An 18,941-nucleotide genomic window follows, 5' to 3' on the forward strand; every position below is an offset into this window, starting at 1 on the left:
GGCTCGATCCCACAACGCTGGGATCACGCCCTGAGCCGAAGGCAGATGCTTAACCGCTGTGCCACCCAGACGCCCCTGGAAGTTTGTACTCTTACTCCCCCTTATCTATTTGCCGTTACCCCATCGACCTCTCTTCTGGCAACCACCAGTTCTCTGTATTTAAGAATTGTTTTTGGTTTTTTGATTTGTTTGTTTTATTTTTCAGATTCCACATATATGTGAAATCATATGGTATTTGACTTTCTCTATCTGACTTATTTCGCTTAGCATGATGCTCTCTAGCTCTGTCCACACCATTGTCAGTGGCAAGATTTCGTTCTTTTTTATGGCTCAGTAATAGTCCGTGATATAATCTATATCTATATCTGTATCTATATCTATATCTGTATCTATATCTGTATCTGTATCTATATCTGGATATAGATAGATAGATATAGATAGATACAGATATAGATAGATAGATAGATATATGTATCTCACATCTAATTTATCCATTCATTTGTTGATGGACGTCTTGGACTCTTTCCATAATTTGACTATTGTTGATAATGCTGTTATAAACGTAGGGGTGCATGTACCCCTTCAAATCAGTACTTTTGTATCTTTTGGGTGAATACCTAGCAGTACAATTGCTGGATCATAGAGTAGTTCTATTTTTAACTTTTTGAGGAACCTCCATACTGTTTTCCAGAGTGGCTGCACCAGCTTGCATTCCCACCAACAGGGTAGGAGGGTTCCCCTTTCTCCACATCCTCACCAACATCTGTTGTTTCCTTTGTTGTTAATCTTAGCCATTTTGACCGGTGTGAGGTGGTATCTCACTGTCGTTTTGATTTGTATTTTCCTGATAATGAGTGATGTTGAGCCTCTTTTCATGTGTCTGTTGGCCATCTGGATGTCTTCTTTGGAGAAATGTCTGTCCCTGTTTCTGCCCATTTCTTTTTTTTTCTTTTTTTTTTAAGATTTTATTTATTTATTTGACAGAGATAGACAGCCAGCAAGAGAGGAAACACAAGCAGGGGGAGTGGAAGAGGAAGAAGCAGGCTCCTAGCGGAGGAGCCTGATGTGGGACTCGATCCCGGAATGCCGGGATCACGCCCTGAGCCGAAGGCAGACGCTTAACGACTGCGCCACCCAGGAGCCCCCTCTGCCCATTTCTTTACTGGATATTTGTTTCATGGGTGTTGAGCTTGATAAGTTCTTTATAGATCTCGGATACCAGCCCTTTATCTGTTATGTCCTTTGCAAATATCTTCTCCCATTCTGTAGGTTGCCTTTTAGTTTTTGTTGATTGTTTTGTTGTGCAGAAGCTTTTTATCTTGATGAAGTCCCAATAGTTCATTTTTGCTTTTGTTTCCCTTGCCTTCAGAGACGTGTCTAGCAAGAAGTTGCTGCGGCCAAGGTCACAGAGGTTGCTGCCTGTGTTCTCCTCTAGGATTTTCATGGATTCCTGTCTCACATTTAGGTCTTTCATCCATTTGAATTTATTTTTGTGGATGGTGTAAGAAAGGGGTCCAGTTTCATTCTTTTGCATGTTGGTGTCCAGTTTTCCCAGCATCATTTGTTGAAGAGACTGTCTTTTTTCCACTGGATATTCTTTCCTGCTTTGTCAAAGATTAATTGACCATAGAGTTGTGGGTCCATTTCTGGGTTCTGTATTCTGTTCCATTGATCTGTGTATCTGGTTTTGTGCCAGTACCATACTGCCTTGACCATTACAGCTTTGTAATAGAGTTTGAAGTCTGGAATTGTGATGCCTCCAGTTTTGTTTTTCTTTTTCAGGATTGCTTTGTGTATACGGGGTCTTTTCTGGTTCCATACAAATTTCAGAATTGTTTGTTCTAGCTCTGTGAAAAATGCTGATGTTATTTTGATAGGGATTGCATTAAATGTGTAGATTGCTTTGGGCAGTAAAGACATTTTAATAATGTTTGTTCTTCCAATCCATGAGTGTGGAATGCTTTCCTATTTCTTTGTGTCCTCTTCAATTTCCTTCATAAGTGTTCTATAGTTTTCAGAGTACAGATCCTTTACCTCTGTGGTTAGGTTCATTCCTAGGTATCTTATGTTTTTTGTACAATTGTAAATGGGGTCGATTTCTTGACTTTCTCTTTCTGCTGCTTCATTATTGGTATATAGAAATGCAACAGATTTCTGTGTATTGGTTTTGTCTCCTGTGACTTTACTGAATTTGTATATCAGTTCTAGCAATTTTTTGGTGGAGTCTTTCAGGTATTCTGCATACAGTATCGTGTCATCTGCAAATAGTGAAAGTCTGACTTCTTCCTTGCCGATTTGGATGCCTGTTATTTCTTTTTGTTGTCTGATTGCTGAGACTAGAACTTCCAGTACTATGTTAAATAACATTGGTGAGAGTGGGCATCCCTGTGTTGTTTCTGACCTTAGGGAAAAAGCTCTCAGTTTTACCCACTGAGGATGATGTTAGCTGTAGGTCTTTCGTATATGACCTTTATGATGTTGAGATATGTTCCTTCTACCCTACTTTCTTGAGTGTTTTTATCAAGATAGGGTGCTGTATTTTGTCAAATGATTTTTCTGCATCTATTGACAGGATCATGTGGTTCTTATCCTTTCTTTTATTAATGTGGTGTATCATGTTGATTGATCTGTGGTTATTGACCCACCCCTGCAGCCCAGGAATCAATCCCACTTGATTGTGGTGGATGAGTCCTTTAAAGTTCTGTTGGATTCATTTGCTAGTATGTTGTTGAGAATTTTTGCATCCATGTTCATCAGGGGTATTGGCCTGTCATTCTCCTTTTTAGTGGAGTCTTTGGTTTTGGAATCAAGGTAATACTGGCCTTGTAGAATAAGTTTGGAAGTTTTCCTTCCATTTATATTTTTTGGGATAGTTTTTGGAGAACAGGTATTAACTCTTCTTTGAATGTCTGGTAGAATTTCCTGGGGAAGCCATCTGGCCCTCGTTTTGTTTATTGGGAGACTTTGATTTCTGATTCAATTTGTTTGCTGGTTATCAGTCTGTTCAAATTTTCTCTTTTTTCCTGTTTCAGCTTTGGTAGTTTGTAAGTTTCTAGGAATATAATTTTTCATAATATTCTCTTATAATTGTTTGTATTTCTGTGGTATTTGTTGTGATCTCTTCTCTGTCATTTGTGATTTTATTTATTTGAGTCTGTTCTCTTCTTTTTGATAAGTCTGGGTAGGGGTTTATCAATTTTGTTAATTCTTTGAAAGAGCCAGATCCTAGTTTCATTGATCTATTCTACTTTTTTTTGTTTCTATATTATTTATTTCTGCTCTAATCTTTATTACTTCCCTTCTTCAGCTGGCTTTAGACTTCATTTGCTGTTCTTTTTCTAGCTCCTTTAGGTATAAGGTTAGGTTGTATGTTTGAGATTTTTCTTGCTTCTTGAGGTAGGCCTGTACTGCTGTATACTTCCCTCTTAGGACTGCTTTTGCTGCAGAGATTTTGGACTGTTGTGTTTTCGTTTTCATTTGGTTCCATGTATTTTTAAAATTCTTCTTTAATTTCCCGGTTAACAGCCAGTGAGAGAGGGAACACAAGCAGGGGGTGTGGGAGAGGAAGAAGCAGGCTCATAGCAGAGGAGCCTGATGTGGGGCTCGATCCCATAACGCCGGGATCACGCCCTGAGCCGAAGGCAGACGCTTAACCGCTGTGCCACCCAGGTGCCCCTGGATTTTTGTTTTAAGATTTTATTTATTTATTTGACAGAGAGAGAGAGACAGCCAGCGAGAGAGGGAACACAAGCAGGGGCAGTGGGAGAGGAAGAAGCAGGCTCATAGGGGAGAAGCCTGATGTGGGGCTCGATCCTATAACGCCGGGATCACGCCCTGAGCCAAAGGTAGACACTTAATGACTGCGCCACCCAGGCGCCCCACAATGAGCTTCTTTATGTTTGTTATTAATTGATTTATATATTTGGATGCTCCCAAGTTGGGGCATAAATATTTACAATTGTTAGATTTTCTTGACGGATAGACCCCTTAATTCTTTTTTTTTTTTAAGGTTTATTTATTTATTTATTCAACAGAGATAGAGACAGCCAGCGAGAGAGGGAACACAAGCAGGGGGAGTGGGAGAGGAAGATATTTGGATGCTCCCAAGTTGGGGCATAAAGGGCTCGATCCCATAATGCCGGGATCACGCCCTGAGCCGAAGGCAGACGCTTAACCGCTGTGCCACCCAGGCGCCCCTAGACCCCTTAATTCTGATATAATGCCCTTCTTCATCTCTTGTTACAGTCTTTGTTTTAAAATCTAATTTGTCTGATGTAAGTGTTGCTACTCCGGCTTTCTTTTGATGTCCATTAGCATGACAGACGGTGCTCCACTCCCTCCCTTTTAATCTGGTGGTGTCTTTGGGTCTAAAATGACTGTCTTGGTTTTTTCAATCCATTTTGGTACCCCATGTCTCTTGATCGGGGCATGTAGTCCGTTTACATTCAGAGTGATTATTGATAGATATGAATTTGTTGCCATTGTATTATTTGTTAAGTGGTTGTTTCTGTAGCTTTTCTCTGTTCCTTTCTAGTCTTTGTTGCTTTTGGTCTTTCTTTCCCATGCAAAGAGTCCCCTTTAATATTTCTTACAGGGCTGGTTTAGTGGTCTTGAACTCCTTTAGTTGTTGTTTGTCTGGGAAACTCTTACTTCTCCTTCTATTCTAAATGAAAGCATTGCTGGATAAAGTATTCTTGGATGCATATTTTTCCAATTCAGCACATTGAATATATCCTGCCCCTCTCTTCTGGACTGCCAGGTTTCTGTGGCAAAATCTGCTGCTAACCTTACTTGTCTTCCCTTAAGTTAGAGACTTCTTTTCCCTTGCTGCTTTTAGGATTTTTTCCTTTTCTCTGTATTTTGCAAATTGTTACTACAATGTATCTTGGTGTTGGCCTGCTTTTGTTGATTTTGATGAAGTTCTCTGTGCCTCCTGGATTTGTATGTCTGTTTCCTTCCCCAGATTAGGGACATTTCCAGCTATAATTTCCTCGAATAAACCTCCATGCCATTTTCCCTCTTTTCTTCTCTGGGACTCCTCTAATATGAATGTTATTACACTTTATGGAGTTGCTGAGTTCCTAATTCTACATTTGTGATCCAGTATTTTTCGTTCCCTCTTCTTTTCAGCTTCATTATTTTCCATAATTTTATCTTCTGTATCACTTACTCATTCCTCTGCTTCTTCCATCCTTGTGGTCATTACATGCAATCCATTTCACATCTCACCAGTTATAGCATTTTTTATTTTGGCCTGACTAGTTTTTAGGTCTTTTATCTCTGCAGCCAGGGTTTCTCTGCTGTCTTGTATGCTTTTCTCAAGCCCAGCTGGTATCCTTATGATTGTTGCTTTGAATCCTGGATCAGGCATTTTACTTATATCTATTTCAATTAAATCCCTGGCTATGACCTTGTCTTGTTCTTTCTTTTGGGATGAATCCTCCAACTTGGCATTTTGTCTAGGTCTCTGTTTTTTTTTTTTTTTTGAAATATTTTATTTATTTATTTGAGACACAGAGAGAGAGAGAGCATCAGCAGTGGGGAGGGGCAGAGGGAGAGGGAGAAGAAAACTCCCCACTGAGCAAGGAGCCTGATGTGGGGCTTGATCCCAGGACCCCGGGATCATGACCTGAGCGGAATCAGATGCTGAACCAACCGAACCACCCAGGCACCCCTAGGTCTATGTTTTCTTCTCTGTGTTAGGAAACCCTGTAATGTTTCTTGCTTCTGAGAGTAATGGCTTAGTGAAGAAGAGGACATACACTGTCCAGGGCCTAGCGCTTTAGGAAGCATCCCTCGTGTATACTGTTTGCACTCTGCTGCTGTGTTTTCGCTGCTCTTCCCCTCCGGTTAGTCCTCTGCAGAGTTTCTTCTTGCCTGCAGTGGGGAGTGTTTGGACCTTGTCCAGAGTTTGGCGAGTTTTAACTCTGTGTGCTCCAGGGTCTGCTTGTTAAAAGAGACCTGATGCTATTTCCAGTAGAACTGAAGCTTTGCAGCTTCTTATGGTCAAGAGATGTGGTTGGTATATGTGGGGGGTTTGTGCTGGTGTTCTGGGGGAGGGGCCCACTGCTTTGGGTCTCAGGCACACTTGCCCTAGTAAAGAAGCACCTGTGGAGCATAGAGGGGCGGGTCTTGTAAGGGCTCAGGCCTCCACTGTTGGCGCTGTGCTGCTCCCTGACTTCGGTCCATGCTAATGGGTGGGAAAGAAAAATCGCACCAGTCCTCTCCCTCATCCCCAGAGTGGAGAGTGCGTTCCCATTGCTGTCTGGGAAGCCCTCACAGAAGAGCAAACACTCTCCCTTCCTGTGTCCCGGGTGTTCCTCAGATCCCTGCCTTCACCCTGTCTGTGTCCAGGCCACCTGCCTGCCCGGCAGTGCAGTGCACCTGTCTTTTATCCCAGGCAGGCCGGTTGAGTTTCAAAACTCCAAACTTTGGGGACCCAGCATGGTGTAGTCGTTCGCTGGTCCTCTGGGGGTGGGTCTTGACACACTGGGGCTGGTGCCAGTTTCTCCCAAAAGGGCAGTTGCACCAACGTGCAGGAGCTTGGAGTTTAAAGTAAAGCACAACAAAAAACCAGTGTCCGGGTAAGCCACCCTCAGCAGGTGTCTCTGCCCCTATGCTAAATAGCAGGGGAGCACAATGGTGCCTGCTGGCTCTTTTGTCCCCTGAGAGGCAAGGCCACCTCTCCCAGGTGCCCTCCAAGAAGGGGAACCGTCTCTCCCAGCGTGTCCCAGGGAATCCTCAGAGCACGCCGTCGGCCCTGAGGCCTCCTCCCTCCTCTACAGGAACACTGCAGCAACTGCTGGGCTCCACATCAGCCATGGCATGGACCTCTAAAACTCCAGTCTTTGAGCTCTTCTGGTTATAAAAACTCACAATAATCAGCCCCTCTCATTTTCCCAGTCAGTGGCTCTGGGGAAATATTTTCCTTGTGTGATCTCCTGTCCATTCTTTTTTTTTTAAGATTTTATTTTTAAGTAATCTCTATACCCAACATGGGGCTTAAACCCACAATCCCAAGATCGAGTCACAGGCCCCACCAACTGAGCCAGCCAGGAGCCCCAGGATTTCATTCTTTTTTTATGGCTGAGTAACATTCCAGTGTGTGTGTGTGTGTTTACCACATCTTCTTTATCCATTCATCTATTAAGGGACACTGGGGTTGCTTCCTTAATCTAAACTAATGTTAAGATTCTTAACTAATGTAGGGGCGCCTGGGTGGCACAGCGGTTAAGCGTCTGCCTTCGGCTCAGGGCGTGATCCTGGCGTTGTGGGATCGACCCGCATCAGGCTCCTCTGCTGTGGGCCTGCTTCTTCCTCTCCCACTCCCCCCTGCTTGTGTTCCCTCTCTCGCTGGCTGTCTCTATCTCTGTCAAATAAATAAATAAAATCTTAAAAAAAAAGATTCTTAACTAATGTAAATAATGTTTCAATACACATAGGGGTGCCTTTATCTTTTTGAATAAGTATTTTCATTTTCTTGGGTAAATACCCAGTCTTGGCATCAGTGGATCATGTAGTAATACTGTTTTTAACTTTTTGAGTAACCGCCATACCGTCTACCGAGGTGATTGCTCCCATTTCCATTCCCACCAGCAATGCACGAGGGTTCCCTTTTCTCCACATCCTCACCCACACTTGTTATTTCTTGTCTTTTTGATTCTAGTCACTCTGACTGGTGTGAGGTGACACCTCGTTGTGGTTTTGTTTGGCACTTTCCTGATAATTAGTGATGTTGAGCATCTTTTCACGTGCCTGTTGGTCATCTGTATGTCTTTTTTTTTGGAAAAGTATCTCTTCAGGTCCTCTGCCTAGTTTTAATGATTTGGGGGTTTTTTGGTGTTGAATCGTATACGTTCTTTGTGTATTTTGGGGATTAACCCCTTACTGGAGATACATTTGCACATATCCTTTCCCGTTCACTAGTTTGGATTCTTGTTTTGTTGATGGTTTTCTTTGCCATGCAAAAAAACTTTTTATTTTGGTATAGTCCCAATAGTTTATTTTTGCTTTTGTTTCTGTTGCCTCAGGAGACATACCCATAAATATGTTGCTAAGGGCAATGTCCAAGAGATTACCACCTGTGTTTTCTTTTAGGAGTTTTGTGGTTTCAGGTCTCACATTTAGGTCTTTCATCCATTTTGAGTTTATTTTTATATATGTTGTAAGAAAGTGGCCCATTTTCATTATTTTGCATGTAGCTGTCCAGTTTTCTGAGCACCATTTACTGAAAAGACAGTTTTCTCCCCATTCTATATTCTTACCTCCCTTTGTTTATAAATCAGTTGACCATATAGATGTGGGTTTATTTCTGGGCTCTCTATCCTGTTCTTTTGATCCATGTATCTATTTTTATGCCAGTACTGTATTGTTTTGATTACTACAGACTTGTAGTATATATTGAAATCTGGAATTGTGATACCTCCAGCTTTGTTCCTCTTTCTCAAGGATGCTTTGGCTATTTGGGGCCTTTTGTGGTTCTTTGCAACGTTTAGGATTATTTGAGTTCTTTTTTTTTTTTTTAAAGATTTTATTTATTTATTCGACAGAGATAGAGACAGCCAGCGAGAGAGGGAACACAAGCAGGGGGAGTGGGAGAGGAAGAAACAGGCTCCCAGCGGAAGAGCCTGACGTGGGGCTCGATCCCAGAACTCCGGGATCACGCCCTGAGCCGAAGGCAGACGCTTAACGACTGAGCCACCCAGGCGCCCCGGATTATTTGAGTTCTATGAAAGCTACCTGGTATTTTGATAGGGATTGCATTGAATCTGTAGCTCACTTTGCATAATATGGACATTTTAACATGAGCGACCCTATGACCCAGCCATCGCACTACTGGGTGTTTACCCCAAAGATACAGACGTAGTGAAGAAAAGGGCCATATGCACCCCAATGTTCATAGCAGCATTGTCCACAATAGCTAAATCGTGGAAGGAGCCGAGATGCCCTTCAACAGATGACTGGATTAAGTTGTGGTCCATATATACAATGGAATATTACTCAGCTATCAGAAAGAACGAATTCTCAACATTTGCTGCAACATGGATGGCACTGGAGGAGATAATGCTAAGTGAAATAAGTCAAGCAGAGAAAGACAATTATCATATGATTTCTCCCATCTATGGAACATAAGAACTAGGATGATCGGTAGGGGAAGAAAGGGATAAAGAAAGGGGGGGTAATCAGAAGGGGGAATGAAACATGAGAGACTATGGACTATGAGAAACAAACTGAAGACTTCAGAGGGGAGGGGGGTGGGGGAATGGGATAGACTGGTGATGGGTGGTAAGGAGGGCACTTATTGCATGGTGCACTGGGTGTTATACGCAACTAATGGAGCATCGAACTTTACATCGGAATCCGGGGATGTACTGTATGGTGACTAACATAATATAATAAAAAATCATTTAAAAAAATACGGACATTTTAACAATATTAATTCTTCCAGTCCATGAGCTTAGTGTATCATTCCATTTGTTTGTGTCATGTTCAATTTTTTTAATCAGTGTTTTAAAGTTTTCAGAGTATTGATCTTTTACCTCCTTGGTAAAAATTTTTCCCAGGTACTTTTGGTGCAATTATAAATAGGATTATTTTCTCAATTTCTCTTTCTGCTACTTCATTATTAGTGTATGGAAATGTAACAGATTTCTGTATATTGATTTGTATCCTGTGACTTTACTGAATTTATTTATCAGTTCTAATAGTTTTTTGGTGAAATCTTCAGGGTTTTCTATATATAGTATCATGTCACCTGCAAATAGTGACATTTTACTTCCTTGGATGTCTTTTATTTCTTTTTATTGTCTGATTGCTATGTCTAGGATTTCTAGTATGTTGAATAAAAGTGGTGAGTGTAGGGGCGTCTGGGTGGCTCAGTCAGTTAAGCAGCTGCCTTCAGCTCAGGTCATAATCCCAGGGTCCTGGGTTTGAGCCCATGGTGGGCTCCCTGCTCAGCAGGGATTCTGCTTCTCCCTCTCCCTCTGGTCCACCCCACTCATTCTCTCTCTCTGTCTGTCTCAAATAAATAAATAAAATCTTTTTGAAAAAAGTGGTGAGACTGGATATCCTGTCTTGTTCCCGATCTTAGAGGAAAGGCTTTCAGGTTTTCACCATTAACTATGATGTTAGCTGTGAGTTTTTCACATATGGCCTTTATTATGTTGAAGCGTGTTCCCTCTAAACCCACATTATTGAGAGTTTTTGTGACGAATGGATGTACTTTGTCAAATGCTTTTTCTGCATCTGTTGTCATATGGTTTTTATCCTTTCTCTTGTTAAAGTGATGTATGACACTGACTGATTTGTGAATATTAAACCACCCTTGCATCCCTGGAATAAATTTCGGTTAACTGTGGGTTAGGATTAGGGTTAGGATTTTTTTTCATATATCATTGAATTCAGTTTGCTTATATTTTGTTGAGGATTTTTGCATCTATGTTCATCAGAGATATTGGCCTGCAGCTCTCTTTTTTTTTTTTTTTTTTTTTTTTTTTTTTTTTTTTTTTTTTTTTTTTTTTTTTTTTTTTTTGTTTTTTTTTTTCTTCTNTTTGGTATCAGGGAAATGCTGGCCTTGTAGAATGAATTTGGAAGTTTTCCTTCCTCTTCTGTTTTTTGGAATAGTTTGAGAAGAATAGGTAGTAACTCTTTTTTTTAATTTTTAAAAAGATTTATTTATTTATTTATTTATTTATTTATTTGAGACAGAAAGATTAAGGGCAGAGGGAGTGGAGGGAAAGGAGGAGAGAGAATCTTTTTTTTTTTTTAAAGATTTTATTTATTTATTTGACAGAGATAGAGACAGCCAGCGAGAGAGGGAACACAAGCAGGGGGAGTGGGAAAGGAAGAAGCAGGCTCATAGCAGAGGAGCCTGACGTGGGGCTCGATCCCATAACGCCGGGATCACGCCCTGAGCCGAAGGCAGACGCTTAACCGCTGTGCCACCCAGGCGCCCCAGGAGGAGAGAGAATCTTAAGCAGGGCTCCTCGCTGAGTGCAAAGCCTGATGAGGGGCTCCATGCCATGACCCTGAGATCACAACCTGAGCTGAAACCAAGAGTTGGAAGCTCAACTGACAGCACCATCCAGGTGCCTCAGTAGTAACTCTTTTTTTAAATGTTTGGTAGCATTCACCTGTGAAACCATCTGGTTCTGGACTTTTGTTTGTTGGGATTTTTTTTTAAAGATTTTATTTATTTATTTGACAGAGATAGAGACAGCCAGTGAGAGAGGGAACACAAGCAGGGGGAGTGGGAGAGGAAGAAGCAGGTCCATAGCGGAGGAGCCTGATGTTGGGGCTCAATCCCATAACGCCAGGATCACGCCCTGAGCCGAAGGCAGACGCTTTAACCGCTGTGCCACCCAGGCGCCCCTGTTGGGATTTTTTTGATTACTGATTCAATTTCATTGCTGTTAATCAGTCTGTTCAAATTTTCTGTTTCTTCTTGAATCAGTTTTAGGAATGTATCTATTTCTTCCAGGTTGTCCAATTTGTTGGCATATAATTTTTCACAATATTCTCTTATGATCCTCTGTATTTCTGTGAGGTCACTTGTTATGTCTCCTTTTTTCACTTCTTTTTTTTTTAAGATTTTATTTATTTATTTGAGATAGAAAGTGACCAAGTGAGAGAGAGAGAGAGCAGGAGCGGGGTGGGGGGCAGAAGGAGAGGGAGAAGCAGGCTCCCCACTGAGCAGGGAGCCCAATGCGGGGTTCAATCCTAGGACCCTGGGATCGTGACCTGAGCCAAAGGCAGATACTTAACTGACTGAGCCACCCAGGTGGCCCTCCTTTTTCATTTCTGATTTTATTTATTTGAGTATTCTCTTCTTTTTTCTTGATGAGATCAAGGTTTATCAATTTTGCTGATCTTTTCAAAGAACTAGCTCTTAGTTTTATTGCTCTTTTCTGTTGGTTTTTTTTTAGACTTTATCTCATTAGTTTCTGCTCTAATATTTATTATTTCCTTCTCTAGCTTTGGGCTTTGTTTGTTCTGTCTTGAGCTCCTTTAAGTGTAAGGTTAGGTTATTTATTTGGGATTTTTCTTGCTTCTTGAAATAGGCCTGTATTTCTATACACTTCCCTCTTAGAACTGTTTTTGCTGAGTCCCAAAGATTCGGGACCATTGTGTTTTCGTTTTCATCTGTTTGTACGTATGTTTTGACTTCCTCTTTGATTTCCTGACTGACCCATTTGGGGTTCAGTAGCGTGTTGTTTAGCCTCCGTGTGTTTGTGTTCCTTGCAGAGTTTTTCTTCTACTTGATTTCTGGTTCATGGCTTATGGATTTTTTAAGGTTTTTTTTTTTTAATATTAGCATTCATGACCCATTATGGTTCTTGTATATTTTTGTGAATATTTTTTGCCACTTTGTAATTGAAATTAGTTTTTAGTTTTATTTACAAGTGGTAAAGGGGGGCAAAGATTTCTCTAAGTCGTCTTTTATTTTTTTTTATTTATTTTTTTAAAAAAGATTTTATTTATTTATTTGACAGAGATAGAGACAGCCAGCGAGAGAGGGAACACAAGCAGGGGGAGTGGGAGAGGAAGAAGCAGGCTCATAGCAGAAGAGCCTGATGTGGGGCTCGATCCCATAACGCCGGGATCATGCCCTGAGCCGAAGGCAGAAGCCTAACCGCTGTGCCACCCAGGTGCCCCTCTAAGTCATCTTTTAAAAATGGCTCTTTCCTGCTTTTTTTTTTTTTTTGCCAGATTCTAGCTTCCTGGAGGCAAGCACTCCTAATCTTTTTAATGGATTCGATTTTTTTTTTAAGTTTTGGCCATTATCTATTGACCTTCCTTTATGGAAGGTGGAGATTTAGCTTTTCCATACACCCCCACTAGCATACCCATTTGCCTATAAATATTATTATTCTGATCAGATTCCTCATCAGTGTTTATTACTGTGACTGTTTGTAGTTGAGTCATGTAGTATCTATGCTGTGATTATTATTTCTGCACAACTCTTTCTTTTCCCTGGAATTTTTTAAAAGATTGTATTTATCTCTTAGAGAGAGCACAAGCGGGGGAGTGGGAGAGGGAGAAGCAGACTCCCCACTGAGCAAGGAGCCCCACATGGCACTCAGTCCCAGGAATGTGGGATCATGACCTGAGCTGAAGGCAGAGCCTTAACTGACTGAACCACCCAGGCGCCCCCTTTTTTCCCTGGAATTAATAATTTTCTGGCTTAGTCATTTCTTTGCTTTACTAGATACATATCAATGTTTCAACTCCAAATTCTTCCCACGTGTCTCAATCTCCTCTCTACATATTCAAATGTATTAGGTCACAATCATAATGGCAATAATTATAAACACTCATATCATGTTTACTGTGTGCCAGCAGTGTTATATGCATACAACATATACTAACTCATCTTCATAACAATCTTGAGAAGTAGGTGCCATTGTTATTCCCATTTTATAGAAGAGCAAACTGAGGCATAGAGTAAAGCTGTCTGGCTCATGTTCACACAGCTGGTAAAAGGTGGGGTGGGCTCAACTCTGGGCATCAGTAGCCCATCTCCGAAGTCTCTCCTGGAGCTGATTGACTTGCTGAAGACTGGTCAGGTTGCTCTCAGCTTGACACACAGCTTACTGTGGTGCCTTCCCTTTGCCATCCCCCAAGAAATCCTTCTCACCTCCGTCTTCTGTCAGATCCCCTTTCTTGGGGATCTTCTGCCTTCCTTCCTGTTTCCTGCTTCCTGAATCTTCGTCTTTCTTGATTTCCCCCTCATTTTGTGGGAGCGTGTCCTCCAGTATATCCTTGAGAATGGTTGCATGACAGGTAGATTTTATGAAACTTAGTATGTGTGTCGATGTCATGCAAGAATGTTATTTAATATATGTAATCATATAAATATATTCATAGAAATAAAAGAGTAATATATGCCATGGAAATATGTCTACTCAACCCTGACACTGAATTGATATTTTTGGTTGGGTGTAGAATTCTAGGTTGGAAATCATTTTTGTGCAGAATTTTATTTATTTATTTTTTAGGTCATGTTCCTTTTATTTATTTTTCTTTAATGTTTTTTTATTATACTGTGTTAGTCACCATACAGTACATCCCTGGTTTCTGATGTAAAGTTCGATGATTCATTATGCATATAACACCCAGTGCACCATGCAATACGTGCCCTCCTTACTACCCATCACCAGTCTATCCCATTCCCCCACCCCCCTCCCCTCTGAAGCCCTCAGTTTGTTTCTCAGAGTCCATAGTCTCTCATGCTTCATTCCCCCTTCTGATTACCCCCCTTTCTTTATCCCTTTCTTCCCCTACCGATCTTCCTAGTTCTTATGTTCCATAGATAAGAGAAATCATATGATAATTGTCTTTCTCTGCTTGACTTATTTCACTTAGCATTATCTGCTCCAGTGCCGTCCATGTTGCAGCAAATGTTGAGAATTCGTTCTTTCTGATAGCTGAGTAATATTCCATTGTATATATGGACCACAGCTTCTTAATCCAGTCATCTGTTGNCAGTCATCTGTTGAAGGGCATCTCGGCTCCTTCCACGATTTAGCTATTGTGGACAATGCTGCTATGAACATTGGGGTGCATATGGCCCTTCTCTTCACTACGTCTGGATCTTTGGGGTAAATACCCAGTAGTGCAATGGCTGGGTCATAGGGTAGCTCAATTTTTAAAATTTTAAGGGACTTCCACACTATTTTCCAGAGTGGCTGTACCAACTTCCATTCCTACCAACAATGTGGGAAGGATCCCCTTTCTCCACATCCCCTCCAGCAATTGTTGATTCTTGCCTTGTCGATTTTTGCCATTCTAACTGGCATAAGGTGGTATCTTAGTGTGGTTTTGATTTGAATTTCCCTGATGGCTAATGATTTTGAACAGTTTTTCATGTGTCTGTTAGCCATTTGTATGTCATCATTGGAAAAGTGTCTGTTCATATTTTCTGCCCATTTTATGATTTATTTGTTTCTCGCGTATTGAGTTTGAGAAGTTCTTTGTAGATCTTGGATAGCAGTCTTTTATCTGTAGCATCATTTGCAAATATATTCTCCCATTCCGTGGGCTGTCTCTTAGTTTTTTTGACTGTTTCCTTGGCTGTGCAGAAGCTCTTTATCCTGATAAAGTCCCATAAGTTCATTTTATCTTTTATTTCTCTTGCCTTTGGCGATGTGTCGTGAAAAAGGTTGCTCTGGCCGATGTCATAGAAGTTGTTGCCTATGTTCTCCTCTAGAATTTTGATGGATTCCTGTCTCACATTGAGGTCTTTCATCCATTTGGAGTTTATTTTTGTGTATGGTGTGAGAGAGTGGTCAAGTTTCATTCTTTTGCATGTAGCTGTCCAATTTTCCCAGCACCATTTATTGAAGAGACTGTCTTTTTTCCACCGGATGTTTTTTCCTGCTTTATCAAAGATTAGTTGCCCAAAGAGCCGAGGGTCCATTTCTGGGTTCTCTATTCTGTTCCATTGGTCGATGTGTCTGTTTTTGTGCCAGTACCATGCTGTCTTTGTGATCACAGCTTTGTAGTACAGCTCGAAATCCGGCATTGTGATGCCCCCAGCTTTGTTTTTCCTTTTCAACAGTTCCTTGGAGATTCGGGGCCTTTTCTGGTTCCATACAAATTTAAGGACTATTTGTTCCAGTTCTTTGAAAAATGTCCTCGGTATTTTGATCGGGATAGCATTGAAAGTGTAGATTGCTCTGGGTAGTATGGACATTTTAACTATGTTAATTCTTCCAATCCATGAGCATGGAATATTTTTCCATCTTTTTATGTCTTCCTCAATATCTTTCAAAAGTGATCTATAGTTTCTAGGATATAGGTCCTTTACGTCTCTGGTTAAGTTAATTCCAAGGTAACGTATGGTTTTTGGTGTTATTGTAAATGGGATGGATTCCCTAATTTCTCTTTCTTCAGTCTCGTTATTCGTGTATAGAAATGCAACTGATTTCTGGGCATTGATTTTGTATCCTGCCACCTTACTGAATTGTTCTATAACTTCTAATAGTTTGGGAGTGGATTCCTTTGGGTTTTCCATATAGAGTATCATGTCATCTGCAAAGAGAGACAGTTTGACTTCTTCTTTGCCGATTTGGATACCTTTGATCCCTTTTTGTCTTCTGATTGCTGTTGCAAGGACTTCTAGTACTATGTTGAATAATAGTGGCGAGAGTGGGCATCCTTGTCGTGTTCCTGATCTTAAGGGAAAGGCTTCCAGCTTTTCCCCATTGAGAATAATGCTTGCAGTAGGCTTTTCATAGATGGCTTTTATGAGATTGAGAAATGTACCCTCTATTCCTACACTCTGAAGGGTTTTAATCAGGAAAGGATGCTGTATTTTGTCAAATGCTTTTTCTGCATCAATTGAGAGGATCATATGGTTCTTGAGTCTTTTCTTGTTGATATGATGTATCACATTGATTGATTTGCGAGTGTTGAACCATGCTTGCATCCCAGGTATGAATCCCACTTGGTCATGATGGATAATCCTTTTAATGTACTGTTGGATTCTATTAGCAAGGATCTTGTTGAGGATTTTGGCATCCATATTCATTAGAGAAATCGGTCTGTAATTCTCCTTTTTGAGGGGGTCTTTGCCTGGTTTGGGGATCAAGGTAATATTAGCCTCATAGAATGAGTTTGGTAGCTTTCCTTCTGTTTCTATTTTTTGAAATAGCTTTAGGAGAATAGGTATTATTTCTTCTTTGAATGTTTGGTAGAATTCCCCAGGAAAACCGTCTGGGCCTGGAGTTTTATTATTTGGAAGGTTGTTTATCACTGACTCAATTTCTTCATAGTTAATTGGCCTATTTAAGAAATCTATTTCTTCCTGTTTCAGTCTTGGTAGTTTATAGGTTTCCAGGAAGGCCTCCATCTCTTCCAGATTGTTTAGTTTTTTGGCATATAGCTGTTGATAAAAGTTTCTAATAATCCTTGCAATTTCAATGGTGCTGGTCGTGACCTCTCCCTTTTCAGTCATAATTTTAATAATCTCAGTCCTTTCTCTTTGTTTTTGGACAAGTTTTGCCAGTGGTCTATCAATTTTATGGATTCTCTCAAAGAACCAGCTTCTAGTCCTGTTGATCTGCTCTACTGTGCTTCTGGTTTCTAATTCATTGATTTCTGCTCTAATCTTGGTCAACTCCTTCCTTGTCAGTGGGTTAGGCCTGTCCCTCTGTTGCTGTTCCAGTTTCTTGAGGTGAGAATATAGAAACTGCATTTTAGATTTTTCTATTCTTTTGAGTGAGGCTTGGATGGCTATGTATTTCCCCCTTAGGACTGCCTTTGCAGTATCCCATAGGTTTTGGACCGTTGTGTATTCATTCTCGTTGGTCTCCATAAATTGTTTAATTTGTTTTTTGATTTCCTGGTTTATCGAGTCATTCTTGAGCAGGATGGTTCTTAGCCTCCAAGTGTTTGAGTTTCTTCCAGGTTTTTCCTTGTGGTTGAGTTCCAATTTCAGAGCGTTGTGGTCTGAGAATATGCAGGGGATAATTTCAATCTTTTGGTATTGGCTGAGACCTGTTTTGTGTCCCAGAGCATGATCTATTCTTGAGAATGTTCCATGGGCATTTGAATAGAATGAGTATTCTTTGGTTCTGGGGTGTAGTGTTCTATATATATCTATGAGGTCCAACTCGTCGAGTATGGCATTCAAAGCCTTTGATTCTTTGCTTAGTTTTTGCCAGGGTGTTCTGTCTATTTCTGATAGTGGGGTGTTGAGGTCCCCTACTATTACTGTGTTCTTATCTATATGTCTCTTTATTTTGGTTAAGAGTTGGCTTGTGTATCTTGCTGCTCCCCTGTTGGGGGCATATATATTAATAATTGTCATATCCACTTGTTGAATACTTCCTTTAAGAATAATATAGTGCCCTTCTGTGTCTCTAACTATAGTCTTTAGTTTAAAATCCAAATTGTCTGGTATGAGAATTGCTAGCCCAGCTTTCTTTTGAGGTCCATTGGCGTGAAAGATGGTATTCCATCCCTTTACTTTCAGTCTGAATGTATCTTTAGGTTCNTATTTCTGATAGTGGGGTGTTGAGGTCCCCTACTATTACTGTGTTCTTATCTATATGTCTCTTTATTTTGGTTAAGAGTTGGCTTGTGTATCTTGCTGCTCCCCTGTTGGGGGCATATATATTAATAATTGTCATATCCACTTGTTGAATACTTCCTTTAAGAATAATATAGTGCCCTTCTGTATCTCTCTCTATGGCCTCTAGTTTAAAATCCAGTCTATCTGATATGAGAATTGCTACTCCAGCTTTCTTTTGAGGTCCATTTGCGTGGAAGATGGTACTCCATCCCCTTACTCTAAGTCTGAATGCATCTTTGGGTTCAAAATGAGTCTCTTGTAGACAGCAAATGGATGGGTCATGTCTTTTTATCCAATCTGCAACCCTGTGGCGTTTTATGGGAGAGTTTAAGCCATTTAGATTGATAGAGATTATTGACAGATATGATTTTAATGATGCCATTTCTCTTTAAAGTCTTTGTATCGGTTGTGTCTTTCTGTTCTGTGTCACTCTTGGGGCCGTTTTACTTTTATAGAACCCCCCTTAATATCTCCTGTAGGGCTGGTTTCGTGGTTATGAAATTGGTCAATGACTGGCGATTCTGGAAGGTCTNTGGCGATTTTGGAACGTCTTTATTTCTCCATCAATTCTGAATGACAGCTTTGCTGGATAAAGGATCCTTGGCTGCATGTTTTTCTCTGAAAGAGCTTTAAAAATGCCCCCCCAAGCCTTTCTCTCATTCCAGGTCTCTGTAGACAGGTCTGACGTAATTCTGATACCTTTGCCTTGGTATGTGAGAAATTTGTTTGCCCTGGCCTCTTTCAATACTGTATCCTTGGATCTAATATTTGCACTATGACGTGACGTGGCGTAGGTTTGTCGTGGTTGAGCTTGGGAGGGGTCCTCTCTGCCTCTTGGACACGAATGTTTGTTTCCCTTGCTAGA

General features: G+C 40.8%; 1 protein-coding gene across 8 annotated transcripts in view; it reads left to right on the plus strand.

Annotated features, from left to right (window-relative positions):
• ZNF81 (zinc finger protein 81) overlaps window positions 1-18,941 on the plus strand; it is a 118,977-nt gene that overhangs the window by 13,275 nt on the left and 86,761 nt on the right. The window lies entirely within an intron of this gene.

The sequence above is a fragment of the Ailuropoda melanoleuca genome, chromosome X (assembly GCF_002007445.2).
Source record: "Ailuropoda melanoleuca isolate Jingjing chromosome X, ASM200744v2, whole genome shotgun sequence".
In the NCBI taxonomy this organism is placed as follows: domain Eukaryota; kingdom Metazoa; phylum Chordata; class Mammalia; order Carnivora; family Ursidae; genus Ailuropoda; species Ailuropoda melanoleuca.